This window comes from Lygodium microphyllum, chromosome 6 (genome assembly GCF_053477565.2).
Source record: "Lygodium microphyllum isolate KBCC chromosome 6, Lygodium_microphyllum_v1.1.10, whole genome shotgun sequence".
NCBI lineage: Eukaryota > Viridiplantae > Streptophyta > Polypodiopsida > Schizaeales > Lygodiaceae > Lygodium > Lygodium microphyllum.
The window spans coordinates 122,678,576-122,702,644 of record NC_141140.1 but is presented as its reverse complement, the minus strand read 5'-3'; positions in this window follow the sequence as shown (position 1 = coordinate 122,702,644).

The following is a 24,069-nucleotide window of genomic DNA, read 5'->3' as shown; positions in this document are numbered from 1 at the left end:
CCAAGTTTTTCTAACCCTACAACTTCTGATTCTCAGTGACGTTGATGTTTTAAGTGTGGGGACATTAGTGGATGGTCTGTGGCGTGGTTCTAGGTCCTTGTTGCTCGGTTTCCCCTATCCGTTAAGGTTTTAAGTGTGGGGATGCGTCCCTGCGCGTCTATATTGCATATCCTTTTGCATATACCTCAACCTGCTAATGCATGTATGCCATGACTTGCTTTTACCCTAATGGGGTCCCTTCCCACCCACCCGTTTATTTTTCACCCACCCTCGGGGCTGTTCCCTTGCAGTTCTCCTTCATTCCCTGGTTTTGCAGTCCTGCCATGTGCACGTACCCTACATTCACCCAAAACCACATCCAACCTTATAGCCATGTTCCTGCCTTTGAATTGACCATTTTTCCTTTTTAGTTACCCCTGTTCTGGTGCACGGTTTTTGAGTTATTAATTTTTGAAGCATTTTGCACCCATTAGCCGGTTTTCCATGTAAACGTGCTTTTCTTGCTTCGGAACCGTGATCTGACGTCATAGCCCTGACAATAACTTTCTCCCTGACATTTTTCCTTTTATTCCGTGTCCTTCCGATTCACAGTTTGTTCAATATTAATTTTGCGGTTTTTTAAGACTTTTTCGTGCGTATTTTTGACATTTTCCATGTGACCCTGCCCTGTTTGCATCAGAATTCCACTTTGCTTTGACAACTGTGTCCACTGTGCCTTCCCTCACCTTTTTCCTTTTTCCTTCACCCTCTTTCGACTTCTGGATTTTTTACTATTAATTTTTAAATGTGTTTTCGGGTGTATTTTTTGTGTTTTTTGCATGTGAACCCCTCCTACTTCAGCTGGAACTACGTTGTGATGTGACAACCTTGTACCCCCCTTCTTGCGGACATTTTTCCTTTTTACTGCATGACATTTCGGCGAGTGGTTCGTCCAATATTAATTTCCGATTCCATTTTCAGGTATGTTTTTTGGGTTTTTCCCATGTGAACGCATCTTATCTCAGTCGGAACTATGTTTTGATATGATAGGATTATCGGGCACGTCTTTTTGCACATTTTTCCTTTTTCCTGAACCTCGTTCCGATGCACGGATCTTTCGATATTAATTTTTAATTGCGTTTTTTAATCCATTTTTCGTATTTTTTGCCTGTGAACGCCCTGTCTTTCCCTCGAAACCCCCGATGCACATTTCCCCTATCTTCCCCCTACCGTCCTGCCCAATTTTTGTTTTTACGACATTTCGTTTTGATGATCGGATTGGGAGATATTCATTTTTCTTTATTTTTACGTGTTTTCGTGCGCCTCGTCCCGCGCATGAATGCACCCGTTTTCAATTTCCCGCGTCTCCACGCACCCCGGTCGCGTCCGCGTGCCCCGTACTGCCATCCGGGTGCTATTTCGATCCCGTCACGGCAAATTTTTTTACCCCGCCCCGCGCACGTGCGCGGGACGGGGGTACACCTCTCTTTTATGCTGCCCCCCCACCCCATTTCCCCTACCCTTCCCCCGCGCATCCCCTTGGGCACTCCCATCCCATGGGCCCCTGCCCATACCCCTATGCCCACCCCCCATCCCATGGGCCCTCCCACCCTTTCCACCCCCCCACACCCTTCCCTATCCCCCCCACCCTTCTCTCTCCCCGACCCCTTCCCCCCCCAACTACCTCCCTCCCTCTCTCTCTCTTCCCTCTGCGTGTCCGCTCCTCCCTCCATCTTCATCTCCCTGCTCCTTCCCCTTCATCTTCTTCTTCCCCCTCCCCTCCTCCTCCTCTTCCTCCCCTCCTCCCCTCCCTCCTCCATGCCCGCGCCGCCCCGTGTAGTTCCTGCCTCGCTCCCCGCCGTGACGCCTGCTCACGACGCCTTCTTGCGCCGCCCTTTGGCCCTGCCAACGACATCGCCTGTGGCCGCCGCTGCTGCCGCCGTCCTCCCCGCCGTCGGAACCTGCCTGCCCCGCCGAGTGCTCCTCCTGCGCCGCCTTGCCGTGGTCTTCTGCAGCCATGGCATCGCCGTCCTACGCCCTGCTTGGCCGCCCCTGTCGCCTCGTGATGCCCTGGCCGCCGTGATGTTCTCCCCGCCGTGACGCCTGGGTGCCCTACCTTCTTCTCTGCCGTGCCACCACGTGGCCCTGTGGGCCTCCTGCACGCTGCTGCCGTGTGCCCGCCTCACGCCGCCACCGCGTGTGCTCGCCGCCGATTGCTAACGCCTCCGCCACCGCCCACGTCGTACTCCTCCCGCCCTCGCCTGGCGTGCCTGTTGAGAATAGCAAATGATGTATGCCCATAGAGGCTGAATGTGTGCCCAAAAGAGGCTTGTCCATAAGTGGCTTTTTATGAGAGATATGACAAAGATGTATGCTCTAGAAGCTCTAAGAAGAGATGTTCAAAATCCCATATGCACAGTGAGGTACAGTGGTACTATCCAAAAAGCTATAAAGGCATGTACTTGACACTCATTTCAATTTAATGACACTATCAGTTTGAGTCACTCAAAACTGTCTTTATGAGTCCAAGCTAATCTATCTTGGAACCTAATTCATTTGAGTTACAATCTCTCATTCTGAAAATGTATCGTGTGTTTGACCTGCGTCCACCATAGCCAACTAGCTCTAGATCCGTGTTTCTCAACAGTGCCGCCTCTGGCCCGTTGACCTCCCCTCCTCCACGTGCCCCCACAGCCACATCACACCCCACCTACACCACCTAAGCCCCCCTTCCCCCCAAACACCCAAACCTACCCAACCCCCACCCAAACCCTTGTTCCCCTCCATAACCCTTGTTCCCCCATAGAAACCCCACACTGAAACCCCCTCCATAAGCCCCTGTTCCCCCGCAGAAACCCAACAGCGGCAAACCCCTCATACGCCCCCGTCCCACCCAGCCGCACCCAACCACAACCCGCAGAACCCACAGGCCCCTTTTCTCAGCCTTTGACACATGCGCGAGTGGGTGATTGATTCGTGATTGCTCGGGATCGTGTGCAGGAGATCGCTAGCGGCTGTTCACGTGCGGGTGGTTGGATGGACTGTTTTTGAAGATATATTGAAGATCAAAGTTGAGCTTTTGAATGAACTTGTATTCCCTTTTTCCTGGGTTGCAAGGACGCTTCCTTATTAAGTGTGGGGATATGTTGAGTGTTGAAATGACTTGTTTTTTTGGCTGATTTTTGTTGTTTTTTAGGGCTGAATGGTTGATTTTATGAGATGATTGATTGGTTTGGAAGTATTTTGAGAGTGTTTTGGATGATATTGATTATGTTTTGGAAGTTCATGATGATTTTCAGTGAAGATATGAGGTTCTGATATGTTCTGATAGGTTCTAATTGGTTCTGTATACCTTCTCTGTATAGCTTCTATTTTGTTCTGATTGTCTTCTATATGAAGCATGGATTGATGATTGATGAAGATTGAGATCTTGTGAAAGCTTATTGAATAGTTTTTGAGAGTTTGGAATGGTTTGAGTATGAGTTATGAGGTTTTGATGACCTTCTGTAACCTTCTATAGATCTTCTGTAGAGCTTCTGTCTCTGTACTGTAACTGTACTGTAGCTGTTCTGGTACTGTACTGTGACTGTTCTGTATGCTTCTGTATGTGTTCTGTAGAATGTATGTGTAGTTTGGGAAATTTGTCTAGCCTTGGAAAGAGGTGAATACAAGTGTAAAAGAGCTAAAAGAAGTGAAAGAAGTAGCTGCTGAAGACTGAAGTAAAGACTGGAGTGAAGTGATAGTGGTGAGCTATGAAAGGACACTGTAGTGGCTCTAGTGACTCTTCATATCAGACACACCTCTTGGGAGGGGTATATACGACCTAAGAAGGATTATTGTGAGTGATTATGAGATATTGTAGTGAGGATATGATGTATTATTGATGGAGAGAGAGAGAGAGTCAGAGATAGCCAATTCTATTAAAACAGAGTGATTGTATGTGAGAGATTGAGAGAGAAGACTATGAAGATATTGAAGATGAATACTATGTGATGTATTTCCATTCAAAGATGGTGTATTCCTTTGCTTTCTTTGTTATATTGATGGATTTTGTGAAGATATTGAAGAATATGGTTGATTCTATCAAATCCGTGGGAGATCTACATGATGCTGCATGAAGATTTGTTGTGACTGGTGTTCTTTTCTTCATTGTGATCATATAAAACCTAATAAAAAAGCTTGTTTATGTTACAAGATAGATTTTCTTGCAAGAGAATTCCCTTTACCTTGGTGTTCCTCTTGGGGCTCCAACACAATAGCAGTAAACCCTCAGGAGAGGAGAAACATGAAAACCTCGAGGATATAAGCAATCCTAACATTGACCAATCTTGCTCATCTAGGCCTGAACCCCCAGATATGTTAAAGCCTAGGGAAACTCCCAGAACCTTGCATGAGATAGCAACCGAGCAAGTCCTAATTGAACATAGAAGTGTCATAGAGTGCTTGACTAAGTTGGATGCTAAACTCAAATTATTCACATGTGTCTACATCCTTGTAGACATGGACACATTCCCTAGGGAGCAACTTGAGGAATACTTGCCATATCCGCTATCCTAGGAAGAGCAAGAATACCTTAACAACCAGTATGACAAGCTCCTACATAAACACTTGCAACTCATCTCTAACGAGGAGACCGACGAACTACACTTAACAATGGCATTCAACAATTAGCTTTTCCAACCAAATCTCTTAGAGATAGAGCAACTAAAGTGACAATCAGAGGGTCAAAGTCAATTTGAAAAACTTTGGTTTGAAAACTATGCTACAATGGCCGAACTTGGAGCCTAGATTATGAAAGTCTCAAAGGAGCAATTGGCCAAATGGAAGTCTTAAAGAGATCTAACCTATGTGGCACCAACTTCCTTTCGAGTATACTAACTGTTGTTCGGGGTATGAACTTAGTCAGAGCTAGCCAAGAGAACTCTTTGATTGATAAAATTATCACTGGGAAGGAGCTACATGTTGCCAGTATCACCATATTGGGAAATATGGGAATTTCCCATAAGTTTGGGACATGTGGTCAAATCTTTGGATTTATCATAACTTGAACATTATAACTCCAAATCGAGCGCTCTATGGCTCAATAGATTCCATTTTTCAAGAACTTTCCAATGATAGGTCACATCATATGGTTTTGAGAAACTTATGGGCATGTTGGGTGCCACCTTTTTAGTATTCAAAAAATGGGAATTGGGAGATTCCCAAACTCACTAATATTGTGTTTAGTAGACTCGGACAAGGTACCATGCTACTCAATGTTGAAAAATATCTATTGTTATTGAGTAGGCTATAACAAGTACTAGATGTGTGTGCCACACTCTAGTAAATCCTAAGTTCTATAATTGGTTTTTATCCTCACGAAGTGACATGGATTTATAAATGTGCATATAAATAAACAATGTGTTTTGTGATTGTATATAGATAACACATGAAAAACAAAGCCAAGACACACACAAGCAATGATAATCAAGCACAGGTGATATGCATTGAAGTCAACACCATGGGATTCAGATAAGCGATGTCTCTTTGAGCTGCACATGTTCATTATGGTTGAAGCATATGCCTTGGATGTATTCTCAAGAGTTGCCAAGTGAATGTAGGATGACATAGGTCTCTGTACAGAAGCGTTCAATGTCCAAGTCACCACAAGACCACCAACCCCACAAAGAACCATTATGGAGAAAGTGACATAAGAACAAAGAGCCATGACAAAATCCCTGCTACTGGAAGAGAAAGTCACCCCTACATAAAGCACACATTGTTTAGTCATTGGCTACTCTCTCTTTCTGGGACAAACTCTACATTTGGGGCAAGATTAAAATGGCAAGCTCTTGTTCATGGTGGAAGAGAAAACAAAGTACGGCTTGATGGTAGAAATGAGGGGTTTCAGCCAGTTCATGTTCAAGCTCACCCTAAACCTAGAAGAGGCCATCATGGAGGAACAAGCCGTAAAACAACTCCTAGACCAATGCATCCTGTAGAAGTATGTTGAGAAGGTCAGACAAGTTGTGGATTACAATAAGTGCACAGAATTTTTGAGGAGCTTTGATATCGAAAGAAACTGTGGCATGGTGATGGTAAAAAGAGAAGAAGAATCTCACCAAGTAGAGATGGAGTGGAGCCATGCGATGGTGGAGAAGGCCCTAGGTTTAGCTAGCAGCAGGACTAAGAAATGCCCAAGGAGGGATGTGTATAACATACTAGGGGGGCCAATCCAAGGACAAGGGGGAGACAAAGTCCACAAGGAACAATAGGACAACATGGAGAGAGTTACTGATAAAAATGAGAATGACCAACCATCTCAACAGCAAGAGAGCAAGAGGACAATCTATGAGCAACAAGGCTAAAAATTTTTCAAGTCAAACAGAAAGGAAAGATCGCACTCTCAAAATCCCCATAAGAAGAACTCAATCCATCTCCAAAGAAAATAGAGAGTTACAAAGGGTGGAGGAGGAATCAAAGAGATTAGAAGAAGAGCGCAAGAAAATGCCAGAAGAGGAGGAAGAACGACTAAGGCAAAAGGGAGGAGGAGATTACTCTAATGAAAATGGATTCAAAGATTTGGCCTACAAGCTAGCACATCACTGCAACATGGACTCCATGCTATGACACCTAAGCCTAACACTAGCTTAGGAATAGAGGAGCAATATGCTTCCCTAATCCCAACTGGTTGAACCTCACAAGAACTCTTCTTGCTAGGGGTTTGGGGAGCCAAAACAGTAAATGCAGCCACCTCAACAAGAGCCAGTGGAGTTGGTCCATGAAGAAGGGTGTAACTCTAAATTAGATCAACGAAAGAAAGAAAAAGTGCAAGAACTAAGCCCCCTCCATGGCCACAACAACTATAGACAAAAGAGAAAAGGACTCCATGCCAAGCCATGCATTCCTTAGGTAAATCTCTTAGGCCCCCTCGGAATGTAACTACTATAATGTAACTACTATAGAGCATCAGGATGATGTCTAGCATGTCCCCTCCCAATGCATCTCCAAAAGAAAAAAAGAAAAAAAGAATTAAAAAAAGCGCAAACAAACAAAGACTCCCACAAAGGAAAAGGAAAGAAACAATGAGCTTTTCCATGTATATAAGAGTGCCACAAATACTGCACCTAGGGATCCTCAGATTAGGCATGTCTGGTGGCCTTGGTCAATCAACTCCATGCCTAATCCCCTAGCCCTTCCTATCCCCCCACATCACACTTAGGGAACATCAAGGGTAGGACACACCTAGGGAGTTTGTGCTTGCCTATGGTTAGATCTATCTCCCTAAGTGACACCCACAGCACATCCCCTATACACAAATTGGATCCTCAAGTGTGGGACAACACCACAGGCTTCCTTGAGGTTTGACCCAACTCCCAATTTCACTAGCATGGAAACCATGCAACACTGCACAATGAGGTAGACATACCCCTAGGTAATGCACTTCCTTTTTCTTTTTTCAAGTATACTCAACAATAGCAATCCATCACTAGCATTGAAGGCCCCTACTACTCGATCAAATCTAATCTCGTTGTCAATGAGCTCAATTCTCCTACATCGTGTTGACCAAAGCACAAATAATGTCTCAAGAAGCCTTTGAGTGTACTTCTCCTCAACATCAGTAAAATTTTCCACCCCATTGAACCCTTGCTTCATTCCCTCATTGCTCTACGAGGAACCAGACCAGCAGTGTTCTAACTACGTAATATCTATGTATGCACACGCACTCACATAATATCTGTACCACAATCTATACACACTTTTTGTCCTCAACTGCAGGACATTACTCTCGGCTTGCCTAGAGTTGACTTGTCACCCAAACTAATCCAACTACATCTTGTATATAATAAGAAGACTAGCACTATCCCCAGGGCGAGACCACATATGAGAGGTTTTCAATTGCAGGTATTGAAGACTCTAGCGACAATATCGTCAGCTCTTCATCAACACTCAACTTTGCCTTCTTATCCTTTATCATCCTGCAAGCCCATCATAACTTGTCGCCTCTACAGAATCCCCAGAACATCAACACCTATGCCAACCCATGACTACAACTCCCAACAAAAACCAGTCCTATCACCAACTTCAACAAGCCTATCACCAACCAATTAGGCCAACAAAGTGCCACCAACCACCTTCATCTGCACCATCACCAAAACTCCTCCAAGGAAAACCACATCAGTCCCTTCCACCCACGTCTACGGTGCATGCCAAAGCTTGCTACCTACGATCGTGAGTGCCATGGGACTGTCACTCGTCTAGGAGGGGGTAATGTTAATCCTCAAACGAACAAGGTGGAAAATCCAGAAAATCTAAAGCAGAAGACAAGGCCAAGGCAAAAGTGAAATGAAAGACAAAGGCAAGCCAAGAAAAATATGAAAACACAAGAAGTGCAGAAAATTCCTAAATCAAGGAGAAAGGCACTCTTGTGAAAGAACACAAGGCACACTATGATTTATTTTAAGAGCACCGGGCTCCTCTCACCCATGCAAATTGTAAAGGTAGAGGGGCTATAGGAAGGAAGCTAGGAAGATAGAATGACAATGGGAAAAAGGGCCTAGACCACGACCTAGACCACGACCGGCCATGTAAGAAAGGGGATAAGGGCATGACCACCCAAAAGGGATTTAGGGATTTGTATATAAAGTTAAAAGTGAATGAGAAGCTCATTCATGTGTGTGGCCAAAAGTAGCTCTCTTCTTCTTCTTCTTATTGTTGTTCTTGCTTACTTGAGCTTGTGCTTGTTGAAAGAGGGAGTGTGAGAGTGTGAGGGAGTGAGTGTGTGAGGGTGAGGGACCATGGTGGAGAAGCTCTCCATCTTCTCTTCTCTTCTCTTGCTCGCGGCAATGGAGCGTGGAGCTTGAGGATGGAGCTTTCTTAAAGTTTGCACTTAGATCATGGAGCTACCAAAGTGCTTAGGAGAGGAGGCAACTCAGTTGTGCTTGGAGGTAAGCTCACTACACCCATAGAGATGGATAGCGCATCGGCTATGGGAGAGGTAGCCATTAGTGCTCGGCTTGGAACACTTGAAACAATAAGCGATCCGTGGGTCTTGGCAGTTGATCATCTCTACAAGGTGAATCTTGCCCATTTTGATGGCATGAGTATTAGCAAATAAGTGAGAGTAGACTAGGAAGAGAGTTGAATTTGAATGTGTCAAAAGACACAAGAAGCACTATGTGGGTATCAAGAGATACTATCAAGTTGAACCTTTAATATTGGATCTTGATGTCAAATCTTCAAGTTGAATCTTCTTCTTGCTTATTTGAAGTGGTAGCTCTTATGGAAATTGAGTGTGGTAGCACATCAGAGAGTCAGTGGCATGATTGAGCCCAATGAGAGTGGGAGAGAGAAGAGATATTTGAGCTTGAGCTCAAAGGCTATGTGGCTGTCCTCTTTAGGGTTCTAATAGGTGATCGGATTTTTTTTCTCTATGTGGCCTAGCATAGCATTTATTTGTCAAGATCTCTAGTGGGGAACCAAGCTTTGAAAGGCATGTGTTCTTCATTAGCATTGTTGCATGTACAAACTGTGCAGACTATATGACAGGAATGCATGCGAAAATAGGCAATGGGCTACAAGATTTGCAATGCTAGAATAGAGAGATGACAATGTTAGATTGTGATGTGATAGGTCAAGTGCCTTGAGTAGGGGAAGGTTTCTCATATTCACTTCGCAATACTACCTAGAAAGAGAGATAAAGTTTCTCCAAGGCAGGTAGGTAGCTATGGAGGTAGGTGAAGAAATCATGGAGAGGAGGCAACCAAAAATTCATATTGAAATGACCTATTTAACCTAAGTAATGATCCTAACAACTCATTACCATTGAGACCTTCTCTAATACCATGTAAAAATATTGAGGATGCATGCTAGGATGGATCACTTATGAGCAAGTAAGCAATCATAATGAGACATAAGTAATGACAAAAGAGAATAATTGATATTACTCAAGCATAATGCAAGTATAACTGAATGACAATGATAGATAGAATGAGTGTGGAATGATTGCCTTTTATAGGCTCATAGTAGGTGGTATTGGTGGGTGGAAAAAGGTGAAAAGGGACCATGGTATTCACCAATTGTGGTTTTAATAAACCATGCATACATGACATATTCTAAGGCTTTATTTGCAGTGCGATCCTTTGCCTTGTTGTTTATTACAAAGAGGCTATAGAGTGAGTGTGATTACACATTTCTCAACATCCAAGAAACACATAAAATGAACAAGAAAATATGATTTAAGCCATGATCAAGGCAACTATAGCTATAACTCAAATTTCATGAGAATGACTTACAATGGTGAAATGTAGCAAGTAGCAAGCCAGTTACTTATATCGAAGAAACACATAAAATGAACAAGAAAACATGACTTAAGCCATGATCAAGGCAACCATAGCTATAAGTTAGATTTCATGAGAATGATTTACAATGGTAAAATGTACCAAGCAGCAAGGCACTCACCCCTTACAATGGTGGTGCAAGGTACTCACTTGTTACAATGGTGGGAGGTCCAAGAAAGGATTCCTCAAGAAGAATATTTGATTAATGACAAAAGATAATGGACATAAGGTTTCTCTTAGCTTTATGTATCCCCCTCTCCATCTCTACCACTAAGCACCATACTTTATTAGATTCCTAAGGACCTTCATTTCCTATATTACAAACCATCCCCTCCTAACGTAGTTTTATCTCCTCAAAGCTTGTAAAATTTTAGAGAATGTACAATTAATATGTTGAGAATATCTCATTGGCATGTAAACCCCTAGTGAATTATAAGTCTAGGCTAAAATAAAGTCTTTATGCTAAAGAAGAGTCCTTCAAAGTATGGAAACAACTTAGACAATGTAGTGAACTACTATAGTCTATCAAAGTAGGAGGATTTGACCCATGAATACTCAAAATAGTCTCATCTATCCTAAAAGAAGTCTTTCCAATCTCATAAGTGGTATGTGATATACCCTTCTTCCCAATAGTACCTGACTGAAGGTTATTATTTGATATCTGAGAGGACTATTTGTCTCTATACTCTATGTTTGCCATTTATGTTACCACAAGCATAGAGATTTGAGCACTAAGTTTATGAATCTCTAGTACAAGAGGCAACTTTCTCCAAGGAATCCTTTGCAAAGTAGGCCATCTGCTCCATGGCTTCCTTAAATTGAACCATCTATTCAACCACTTGATCCAATTTAGAGACTAACTCCATATATCTCATACAATGCCGAGTCTCATGGTTACAAAGAGTGGTATTAAGAGTGCTAAATATGCCATACTCTTGAGATTCTTCCTTCCCATGATGAATTTCACCTTGTTGTTTTCTTTGTTTCCATCCATTTCTAGTCAATAGCTATAACTTTTCACTCTAATATTGGAATCAAGAAAATTTTAATGAAAAATAAACCTAACAAATAGCTCTTCAGGATAAACTATAACACTTCATTTTAGAATGAAAATAGAATATTCTCAAAATATTATTTTCCAACTCTACAAAATAGTCTTGCAACTTGTAAAAGGTAGTGAAAACACACACACACACACACACACACTCTCTCTCTCTCTCTCTCTCTCTCTCTCTCTCTCTCTCTCTCTCTCTCTTCTATGCATTAAAAGGGCATGCATGCATGGTACATTCAAGGTTCTGGCTTTGCATTAGGCTCTAGGTTGATGTGGTATCAATACATAGTGGGATCATTCCCCTCCTTTAAATCTTTGTAAGACCAAGCAAATATGTCTAGGTTCTCTTTTAGAAGGTCACGAAGAACTATTATCTCCTCATTAGAAAGGCAACTACCCACTTTCAAACATCGTTTAGTACCATTTGCATCTACAAAAGTCAATTGTTTTTTCATCTTTTACTTCTCTGATTCCACAAATGGATTTTGGACATAGATTTGACTCCTTCAAGGGAGTAGCTTCCTCTTTTGATCATTCACTCAAACCAACTTCTTTCTTTGCCTATGTTTACTGCAGAGAGCAGAGAAAGCGAAAAAAGAGGCATCAAGAGGAAAATTGCAAGGTGGAAAAAAGGAAAAGGTGTCTCACAAGAGAATGAACCTAGAAAAAATCTAAAAGCATGGGAACAACCACTAGGAGTCCAAGGTGCAACTATGGAAGCCACAAAAAAGCCAAAAGCAAGAAGGTGCAACCAAAATCTTTGTAAAAGAGTTCCAAGCTCCCTCCTATGCAATTTGTAACCATGGATGGGTGGCAGGACTAAGCTAGGAAGTTAGGGAAAAGGGAAAAAGGGCCTAGGCCATGTAAAAAGGGGATGGCCACCCAAGGGGAGAAAGGCATGTATATAAGCCAAAAAGTTAATGGAAACTCTCATTCTTAGCATGTGGCAAAAAAACTTCTTCTTCTTCTTCTTCTCTTCTTATTTTCTTATTGTGTCTGCTTGAATGAGGGAGTGAGCATGTGAGAGTGAGGGATCAAGGAGAAGAAGCTCCCCATCTCCTCTCTTCATCTTCTTCTCTCTTGTCTTCTCTTGTCTCGCATGGCTATGAAGGATCGAACTCAACGGAAAGGGATTGACACTATGGAGGCCTCTCAAGTTCCCCCGAATGTATCTAATGCACCAAGCCTTATTAGAGGTCAAGAAGACATGATCCAACAAATAAACAATCTTACTAATCAACTGGAGGATTTGAGAGTGAATCTTGTGCAAGGTGCAATAAGACCTATCGAGGGGAATGGTGGGAATCGACCACAAATGCGGTGACAAGCAAGGGAGATGTTGTGTTACAATTGTGGAAAAAATGGACATGGCATGTACAATTCCATATGCAAGGTGGTAAGCCCAATCGGCACCCCTTTACCTGATCTTGCCTCAATGATCATGGAGCTACCAGTGTGCAAGAAAGTGGAGGGTACTCCATCGACCATCAAGGTAAGCTCACTACACCCCATAGGTAGGAGAGCACGTCAGCTATGTGAGAGGTAGCCATGGTTGCTCGACTTGAAACGCTTGACCAATAAGTGGTCTGTAGGTCTCAGGGATTGAACAAGAGAGCTCCCTTCATTTTGGTTCCATTGCCGAGACCGACGAATTGGAGCCTTGAGCACACGCCCTTCGAATCGAGCATGGAAGTAGGGTTTCCGATGCTTGAGGTAGATAGGAGATTTAGGAGTGTTAATCATAAAAAACAAGTAAGTATTTTTGTGTTTGGATGTGTAGATGAGTAGGCTAAAGAAGCATGAACATTATCTTGTGATTTCTATTTGCATTGGGTAGGATAGGATCAAAACAATGTGAGCACATAGTAGGGTTTTTGCTACTGTATAATACGTTGAAACATGGAAATTAAGGGCAAAAAATAAAGTCTTGGGTTAAATGTTGGTAAGAGGAGTAAGATTAAGGTGAATGCAAACCTGGGCAGGGCAATAAGAAGCCAAGGGTGGCAAGAGAGACCTCATTTTGCCTTTGAGAGATTAAGAGAGAGAGAGAGCTTGAGAGAGAGTGTGAGATTTGATGTGCAGAGCGATTGTGGCACTCGATTCTAGAGCTCTCCCTGTGATCGAGGTATGCAAAACCCTCCTTTGTATGTCACTGTTGCTATTGGGAGAGTCCTGAAGAAGGCCGTGCACCATGCTCAATCCCAATCTCATCTCCTGCAACACATCTTCTGAGCACTTCATCTTTGCCTTTCTTGTATACTGTGCTACCTAACAGGGTGTAGGGGGTTGATTCTAACATAAGCTTCTTCCTTTCCCGACTAGAAATGCCAAGAGGGAACTGTTGGGTTGCCAGCAGATTGGCAATGTCTGCATACCAGGGAGTTACAGTTTCTACCAAGAATAGGGAAGCATCAGGGAGTTCTGGATCATCCTGCTCCTCGTCTGCAATCTGTGGGATATGCGACAGATGATCAGCCAGAACATGGGAACGACCAGGTTTGGTAATTACCTCAAAGTCAAACTCCTGGAATAGTAGGAGCCATCTCATCATTCATCCTTTCACGTCTGCTTTATTCATCAGGAAGGATAGGGCCTCATGATCCACATAAAATTTAAAGTGGGTAGACAGTAGGTAGTGGCGGAGCTTCTCTAGGGCAAACACCATTGCCAAGCACTCCAGCTCTGTCACTGTGTAGTTCTGTTCCCTATCAGTGACTTTTCGGCTTGCGTAATAGATGGGTTGATCCAACTTCAAGGAGCCCTTCTGCAAAGAACTACGCCTAAGCCTTCAATTGATGCATCAGTGTGTACATGGAACTCCTTCGTCCAATCAGGAGGTTGCAGAATGGGTGCCTCAATCAGACACTGCTTCAGAGTGTTGAAGGCTATGTCACATTCTTCCGTCCAAACAAACTCTGCATCTTTCCTCAGAAGCTTGTGCAAGGAGGTTGCCTTTGTTGCAAAATGGGCTATGAACCTTCTGTAGTAACCCACATGGCCTAGGAATCCCCTCAACTGTTTGAGGTTGGTGGGTGTTGTCAGAGCTGCGATCTTTTTGATCTTTGCAGGGTCTATTGATATCCCTTGTGTAGAGACAATGTGGCCCAACAGAACTCCAGAAGAGACCCCAAAGATGCATTTGTCGGGGTTGAGGGAAATCCCATACTCAAAGCATTGTTCCAGGTGTCCCCAGTGTTCCCGGATCAAACTATAGACAGAGAAGTCATCCAAATATACCTCAATAAAGTCGTGCAGATGATTTTGGAATGCGGCCATCATGACTCGCTGGAAAGTAGCAGGGGCATTGCAGAGCCCAAACGGCATCACTCGGTAAGCATAGGTCCCCCATTCTGTGGTGAAGGTTGTTTTGGACTGGTCCTCTTCTACGATTTGGACTTGGTTGTATCCGTTGAATCCATCCAGAAGAGAATAAAGCTCATGTCCTGCCACTGTGTCCAACAGTTGGTCTATGAAAGGAATCGAAAAGTGATCCTTCTTCATCTTCGAATTCAACTTGCGGAAATCCACACATATTCGAAGCTTGCCATTCTTCTTGGGTACAACCACGATGGGTGAAACCCATTCACTATTTGCCACTGGATAGATGAACTCGGCTTCCAGAAACTTCAGCAGCTCTGCTTTCACCAATGTGGAATAATTCGAGTTTATTCGCCTATGTCGTTGCCGTCTGGCTTGGCATCAGGCTCCAAGTCAATATGATGCTGACATATTGTGGGATCAATCCCCTTTAGGTCTTTGTAGGACCACGCAAACACGTCCAAATTCTCTTTCAACAAGTTGTACAAAGTTGACAACTCCTCTTCTGGGAGCTGCTACCCACCTTCAAATGGCGTTCAGTGCCATCTGCATCCACAAAAGTTAACTGCCTTTCACCTTCTACTTCACGGATGAAGGTCCCACGGACTGCTTCTGGGTACAGATCTGACTCCTTCAAGGGAGTGGTGTCCTCTTCTGATGTCCCACTAGAACCAACTTCTTCTCTTGGTGAAGACTTAGGTTGCTCCTTGACATGTTGAAATGGGATTAGAGCCATTTCGGGTTTGGTTTCACGATTAGTTACCTCTTGGCTTGAAGACTCATCTTCTGATGACGCATCCAGGAATGTCACATAACAGGGACCCTCTAATGCCTGTTGGAATTGTGGGACTGGTGCTTGTTGGCACGGTGCATCATCATCATCTTTTTTTGGCAAAGGTGGTTGAGACGGCAAGAGCCACTGCTGAAAGATGGCTTGGTCTTTTTAATCCATTTCTTAAAAAGATTTTGCATATTAGAAGATCCATTTACTAGACCAAATGGTACCATTGCCATTCTGTCCCACAGCATGAGCTCATCTGCTTCTGATGCTTCTGTAACTTCTTCTTCATATATAACCTCTTCAGGTGGAATAGACTCTTCCATCTCGCTTTCATAACCTTCTTCTTCCATATCATCTCCTTCCTCTTCTGATGTTGTCTCTGTCTCTGTCTTTGTCTCTGTAGGAGCTCTGCAAGAGAAGAACAGGTTCTCTGTTTCATCTTCTGCCTCTGTCTCTGGCTCTGCTCTGGCCATGTAACAGGGAGAGTAGTACATCCATGCTTCTATCTCATTGTCAGAAGTGATTTCGAAAATCATTCCTAGTTCAAGCAGGAAGTATTCACCCATTCATAATGGCTTGGCATCTTTTGGGAGTTGGCTTACAGTATCCACTGTTAAGGAACGTGCCACTGTTTTCTTGGGAAGGATTTGTTTGACAGCATCTTCGTCTGCTGATGTTCCATCTGTAGCCTCATTAGAGGAGTTAGAAGATAATTCCAAGGAGGTGGATCTATGTCCTTTTTGAGCACCATATAGTTTCAGCACCACTTTATTGGGTCCTCTACCCAAGGTCAAGGTTCCTTTGAACCAATCCGTCCTTGCTCCGGCTTCAAAAAGCCATGGTCTGCCCAGTAACAGAGGGTAGGATGTACCATAAGAGTTTGGTTTCACCACCAGATAGGTTAGCCAATAATCTCTTCCAGCCACTGTAGTCTTCACATATGGGAGAATGCCCAAAGGCTTGATTCTGATCTGATCCGCCAGTCTGATGAGCCATTGGGTGGGTTGCACACCTTGTAGGCCTAGATCCTTCATTGTCACATCCGTCATTATGTTTACTGATGAACCACCATCAATCAGTGCATTGGCAATGAAGCAGCCTTCTATCCACACGCCAGTCTCTGGGGTACCCGGATCTAGGAAGGCGTTAGCCACATCCACTTCTTTTACAGGCTCTGGAGCTTTGTTGGACTTTGTTGCTGTTGAGGGAGCAGTCTTTAATCCACATCTTCTTGTCAGTATACTTTTGAACCTTTTTCGGCAACTGCGAGATAGCATCAATAATTGTCGAAATGTGAGGCTTGGTTTAAAGGTATTTAGATCTCTAACCAGATCATATTCCTTAATAGGATCCACTGGCTTCTCTAACCGGTTAGGGAATGGGGCAACATCCATTTTCATTTTCCCTTTTTCTTCCAACAGGGGCACCATGGGGACTTCTTCTGCCATTTGTGGCACTTCCTCCTCTTCTATCTCCTCGACCTCTGGTCCTGTCTCTGGAACTATCTCTGTGACTCTCTGTGGCACTATGGTGCTCTGTACGGCACTGTCAGGCTCTGTTCTGTTCTGTTCTTCTGGTGGAAGATTGAACTTCAATGTTCTGGCAGGAGGATTATTTTCTTTCTGGATAGGTGGTTCCTTCGTCTTTGCATGCGTGATGGCAGCAACTTCCAATTCCACTAAATTGGAGGTAGGCTCTTGGGCCTTGGCCGGATTGTCAGTAGCACTGTTTTTCACTGGGGCTGGGCTTGGATAGTCTTTTGCAGTGTAGCATTCTCCTTTGCATCGACTGCATAAGGGCTTGTAATCCACTGACCTTCTGGGATTTGGACAATTTGTGAAATGTGTCCCTTTTCTCCGCATCTGTAATACTCCACTTCTGATCTCTGACCACCACCAGACTGTCTTCCTCTATAACTTTGAGAGGGAAATCTTTTGGGTCCGAAATTAGGACCAAACTCTCTAGGCTTGGGTCCAATATCCTATGTTTTCATTTTGGATTCCAGCAAGTTGAATCTTGCATCTTCTTCCTTCTTTCTCCTATCATGCATCTCCTTCAGAGAGTAAATATCCTCTGTATGGTTTTTTCGCAAATAGTAGGAATAGAAAGCTCCAGGGATGGTTGGTTTTTGTGTATATTCAGTGGCTAAATGGCCTGCTTGATGACACTTATCACACCAAGTATTTGACCACATCACATCTCTTCCTGCTCCTGCAACGTTGGATATGCTAGCAGTATTCACTTTCAGCGTCTGTAGCTACTCTGTAATCACATCCATCAACTCCTTTTTTATATTTGCAACTGAGTTGGATAAATAATCCTTCAAGCTTTCTCCTCCTGAGGTATTGGCAGTAGGGTTTTGAGGAGTCTCTGTAATCACTGCATAAACAGGTTGGGCTAGTGCAGAGGGATCTCTGTTCTGGTTCTGATTCAGAGCTCCTGTTTGAACTGTTGGCTGTTGGCTCCAGTTGGTAGGGTTCCACTGTTGCTGCTGATTTGGCATTGGGGAAATTGGTTGGGACCATTGTTGTTGTGGTTGAACCATCATTTGAGGCATGGATTGTGGCCACTGTGGATTTGGTGCACTGTACTGTGATATTGGGGGCATCTGTTGGTAGGGATAGGGGACACTCCCTGGGACTGCATTTGTTGGGTACATCATTCCTGGAATCAGAGGAGGTAGGACTCCTCTTCCTGGATTCATCGCCAATCTAGCTTCCACTTCATCGTACACTCTTGCACCTTCTGTTGTAGCTTGCAGTGTGGCTGGTCTTTGCAGCTCCACAAACTTACGGACTTCTGGTTGTAATCCTCTAAGAAACACCCCCTTCTGAATGCCATCATCTAGATTATGGTTAATCCATCTCTTCAGGATGGATTCCATTCGTGAGACGTAAGCTTCTACTCTTTCTCTAGAGGACTGACTTAAATTCATAAATTCCTCTCGCATCCGCTCTTCAAAACCTTCACGCCTGAATTTAGTAAGGAAGGCCAACTTCAGGTCATCCCATGTGCCAAAAGTTCCTGCTGCTTGTCTCTCATACCACTGAAACGCCGCGCCCTTGAAAGTGGCAGGGAATATTGCTAACCAATGCTCAGGGGTTCTGGCATTGTTAGCCACACATGCTACCATAAACTCTGCTACATGAAGATCAGGGTCTTCATTGTACTCTCCCTTAAAAACTGGCAATGGGACTACATTCGCTGGCCTGTCATCAATATTTCCAGGACGGATCTGGCTTGGAAGTGGACCTCCAGGAGGAGGAAGGGCTTGATGTGCCATTGGGACTTCTGTAAAGAGTTCCACAAGGGCGTCAAAGGCGGCTTCTGCTGCGAGCTCGTTCTCAGCTTTGATTTTTGCTTTCTCTCTTCTCACGTACCTCTGGACTCGTTCTAACGCTTGCCTCTTTATTGCGTCATTCATCAGGGGGTTGGCTCCACTATGTTGTTAGTGCTCCACAGAGGGATAATAGAAGGCTTCAATCTCTGGAGGACTCTCTTTCCAACATTTCTTCTACTTCTTCCTTTTCAATGTCTTTGAATTCTGCTTTCATGCCACTGCATAGAGGAAGGTATTCGATTCTAAAGGTGTCAAAATGCATACGCCTGAGCATTGTGGTGGTGCCATCATCATAGTAATGCCAACTTCTGATGGTTTCAACAGTGTATGTTGTAAATAACACTTTGTCTACCAACTTTCAATGGGTTTCCAATTGAACAAACAGAAGATTATTAGAACACCAAGCATCCCACCTATCTTGCTGTTGAGCATCCACGAACAAATTCCAACTCTTTTCCTTCTTGTCTTTGTGAACCTCTACAGACCAAGACTCCTGAAGCTTCTTCACAATCTCCCACTTGATGATGTCTCGAAACTTCTCAATGAATGCCAAATCTTCCATGTATGGTCATTCTCTCTGTTTCTGCTCTTCAGTTTGTTCCCAAACAGTTTGCCACCAAGATGCAAGTTTCTGCTGCTTCAACAGAAAGATGAAACTGTCCATCACATAGAGCATGCATCATGATGGTGATGTGTTTCCGCCATTGTGGGATGAACTTCTTGTGGAAAGTGGCTTTAATTATGAGAAATTCCAACTCTTCAGTGGAAGAAGAAACTTTACAAACATTCATTGAATTCTTCTCCTCTTGGCAATGCCAATTCCTTCATTTTCAGCCTCTTCTGGTGCTTGTTGATGGCAAGTTTCCCTGGCTGCGCACCAAAAACATGGTGTCCCAAGAGGAACACCAAGGAAAATGAAATTCTCTTGCAAGAAAATCTGACTTGTAACATCAACAAGCTTTTTTATTAGGTTTTATATGATCACAATGAAGAAAAGAACACCAGGCACAACAAATCTTCATGCAGCATCATGTAGATCTCCCAGGGATTTAATAGAATCAATCATATTCTTCAATATCTTCACAAAATCCATCAATATAACAAAGAAAGCAAAGGAATACACCATCTTTGAATGGAAATACATCACATAGTATTCATCTTCAATATCTTCATAGTCTTCTCTCTCAATCTCTCACATACAATCACTCTGTTTTAATAGAATTGGCTATCTATGACTCTCTCTCTCTCTCTCCATCAATAATACATCATATCCTCACTACAATCTCTCATAATCACTCACAATAATCCTTCTTAGGTCGTATATACCCCTCCCAAGAGGTGTGTCTAATATGAAGAGTCACCAGAGCCACTACAGTGTCCTTTCATAGCTCACCACTGTCACTTCACTCCAGTCTTTACTTCAGTCTTCAGCAGCTACTTCTTTCACTTCTTTTAGCTCTTTTACACTTGTATTCACCTCTTTCCAAGGCTAGAAAACTTTCCCAAACTACACATACATTCTACAGAACACATACAGAAGCATACAGAACAGTCACAGTACAGTACCAGAACAGCTATAGTACAGTTACAGTACAGAGACAGAAGCTCTACAGAAGATCTACAGAAGGTTACAGAAGGTCATCAAAACCTCATAACTCATACTCAAACCATTCCAAACTCTCAAAAACTATTCAATAAGCTTTCACAAGATCTCAATCTTCATCAATCATCAATCCATGCTTCATACAAGAGACAATCAGAACAAAACAGAAGCTATACAAAAGGTATACAGAACCTATCAGAACATATCAGAACCTCATATCTCCACTGAAAATCATCATGAACTTCCAAAACATAATCAATATCATCCAAAACACTCTCAAACCACTTCCAAACCAATCAATCATCTCATAAAATCAACCATTCAGCTCTCAAAAACAACAAAAATCAGCCAAAAACCAAGTCATTTCAACACTCAACATGTGTCATGGTTTCCCTCGGATGTGACTGGTATAGTTCTGTCAACCTGTTGTGATAGTATTGTATCCACTCTTGATTGAATGTAAGTTTCGCTATCGGTGGATTGAGTGTTGCAAGCAATCATTGATGGTAATGGTTGCTTTGACTTATCAAAACACACGGATGTGTCTGAGGTTTCACCGCTGTTAGGAAAGATGGCAATGGATTCCTTGGTGGGTGGACTCGATGCTTTATTCCTCAGCTCTTCAGCACTTTTGGTCGCAATCTTCTTGGCATCTACAACCACTTGCAATTTTCGTTGCTTTTTTCGTTGTTTTCTCCTCTTTTTCTTAGGAAATCGAGGCGTAACCCTTGAAGACTCGGGACCCTGAACTAGGTCAGTTGTTGATCTGTTTGGTTGGGCCTCAGCATTCTCTTTCTCTAGTGTGTCCTCATGGGACATAGTTGCGGCCTATTGAACAGCCTTACTAGGTTGTGAGGGTACAACTGCCTCTCTTTTTGGAGAATCTAGCTCTTCAGCTAATTCCCCTCCATTTAGCTCCTCATCTGATTGCATTGGCAGTTGCTCCTAGTTGGGCATTTGCTCTAGACTCTTGTCCTTACCCATTGGAACATGCCTCCATTGCTTCTTATCAGAGCGGGTGTTGTGTTTAGAGCTTTTTTTCTCTTACTATGGAGGTTTGGGTGACTCTAGAGTAGAACCAAGAGATGGTTTAGGGTTCTTGTCATGTAGCCTTGGACGGAACCAGCTGAAGAATTCAAGGTTGTATTGATGGGAAGCATAGAGATTTAGGATTGTAGGGTCTTGAGTAAGGGGCAGAAGACGTTTGCGCTGATATCAAGAACCATGCTCCCTACTCCTAGCCTACTAGCCATGTGTAGATATTCTTCTAGAAGCAGTTTATCATACAAGGGATGTTTTTGGACAATGCTAGAAAGCTAGACCTCATGGACCACTATCAACACTCGTAATAAGGTTAGGGCCACGTGCATGGGATCATGTATTAATGTCCAAAGGGATTTCCTTTGCTCAGTGAGTGTCATTAGTCAGTGGCCAATTTCGGCTATGTCGAACTTTGATTGGAGTACCATTTTTGCACAAAGTCACATTGTCCTTTCCCTTTTCGTTTGATTGCTTTGAGATTTTCCTTGTTTGTCCCACATTGAGCAGTATAGAGTGAGGGTATCAAGCGCAATTCTCTAGATGTGGCTTTTGGAATGTCCTTTATGACTTCTTTAGTGATAGCTACATAGCGAGAGCAAACATGTTGTTGCTCATTTTCAAGTTAGGGGTTCGGCTATGAGCTTTATGTGCTTTGGTGTTGGCCTTCCGATATCCACATGGACATACACACGTGCAATGGCAGTTATCTTGTAATCAAGCTTCATTAAGCACTTCATCTTTGGTTCATTGGTCAAATGTGCCATCTCCTTGGCCAAATCTTTAAGAGATTTCTCCTCAAGCCTAGGCTTTAGGTGCTTCAGAAGCGTTGGAGGTGTCTAGGATGTTGGTTGCAACATCTCTTCTGCATGTGAATTGCTAAGGACACGTTTCGCAAGGGGCATCATCATGGCCAAGGGCTGTGAGTATCGTGATTCCTACTGGAAGTAGTAGCAGCTAGTTCAATGAACTAGCTACTGTTGGTAGATTGCAGTGTCAAGTCCTTAGGAAGATTGAAAGTGGTCATGTCTCTTATTGTCCTTTGTGCATTCACTTGTGCAGATCGAGCATCAGTTGCTAGCCACGATGGATTGCACAGACCTATCCTTAGGCTAAGAGCTAAGGGTGGTGTCATGTCCCATCTCTTGGGCATTTGGAAGCTTAGATAGAGATAGATATTGGGATTGAGCAGCTACACTTGACGACTGCTATTTTGCTTCATGTGTCCGTTTAGGGAAAGAGGGTGTAGGATATTTGAGACTCGTAGGTGGACTTGGGACTGGCTAGAAGATTTGCTCATGGCTGTTAGATGATTGTGCCATTTGCTTTGTTGAGCAATCAACCTTACCACGAGTAATGTTGCACCTATGATGTTGATTATCCTCTTGGGAAATCAAAGGCTCCTTGGGCACTAGTGGCTTTTGTGCACACTTGACGGCTACATATAATATTCTCTTGTTAAGCACGCTAGGATGAGGATCTATCCTTCGAATAGTCCTGTTTGGTTTCTTGATTTCAATCGTGAGAGACTTGATCACTCCAATGTTTTTGACTTGATACTTGTTCTTTTGTTTAGATTTCCTCATGTGCTTCTTCAGTCTTGATACGTCCTGGCCTTCAACTAACAGAGGTGGTTTAGTAGGGGGGTTATCCATCATGGCATTGTGCTGGCTCTCCATCGATACCTTCATCTATAAGACTTGGGATTCTTTTGTGGTCTTCTATGATATTTGTAAGTCCAAAGCCTATCCTTGGCATTGTCTCCTACCTTTTTGTTTCAAGCATGACCTTGCTCACCGGTTCTCTCTATTCAACATGCACTTGTATCAACTCTTTGAACAAGTCCTTGCTCTTGTTACTGGGCTTGCCTTGTATGTCAGAATGTTATTGTCTTTCCCTCGAGGTTTGATGAGGTCACCCTTATTAAAGATTGCGATTATCCTCACAACCGGTAGTGTCAAGTGTATCCTCTGTGCTACATAATCAGCCTCACACTTCGTTGCCCTTTTGAAGGGTCGTCCTAGGAGGGTTTACTTTCTACAATTAGCACTATTTGGAGGAACATAGAAGAGGATAGGCAAGCTTTCCGTTTCAATAGTTACAAGGATTTTGCACTTCCTTATAAGTTCTTGTGAGTGTCTCCCATAAGGACTAAGAGTCACATTAGCCGGTGTGAGCTCCGGTTGTCTAGCAGGGTCCATGCTTCATAGGTCAAGATATGAAAATCAGCTCCTTCATCAATGAGAGCATCGATAGTGTGCTCTCTTTTTGCAGTGAGTTTGACCTAAGATAAGTAGGCGGTACTACATCATCTTTTGGGTCTTAGCTTATAGATACAAGCCTTCTGATACATGCCCTTGAGTCCCCAACTACACAGCTAGATTTAGATTCTCCATTGATATCTTGGATCATCTATGCAGTGTTGTTCAAGGTGCATCTATCATCAGGACCGTCATGTCTAGCCATTCTCGCAGTAGCTTGGTGTTGTTGCATTTTGTTTTTACTAGATGCAATCCGGATGCAACCTATACATGTTTTTGTGGTATGGCCTTTTTTCCCTTGTTGGCTAGATTGGCCCATTGAGGTTCTAGGGTCTTTGTTTGTCTTTGTTTGGGGTATGGGATTTTGGTTGTTGTT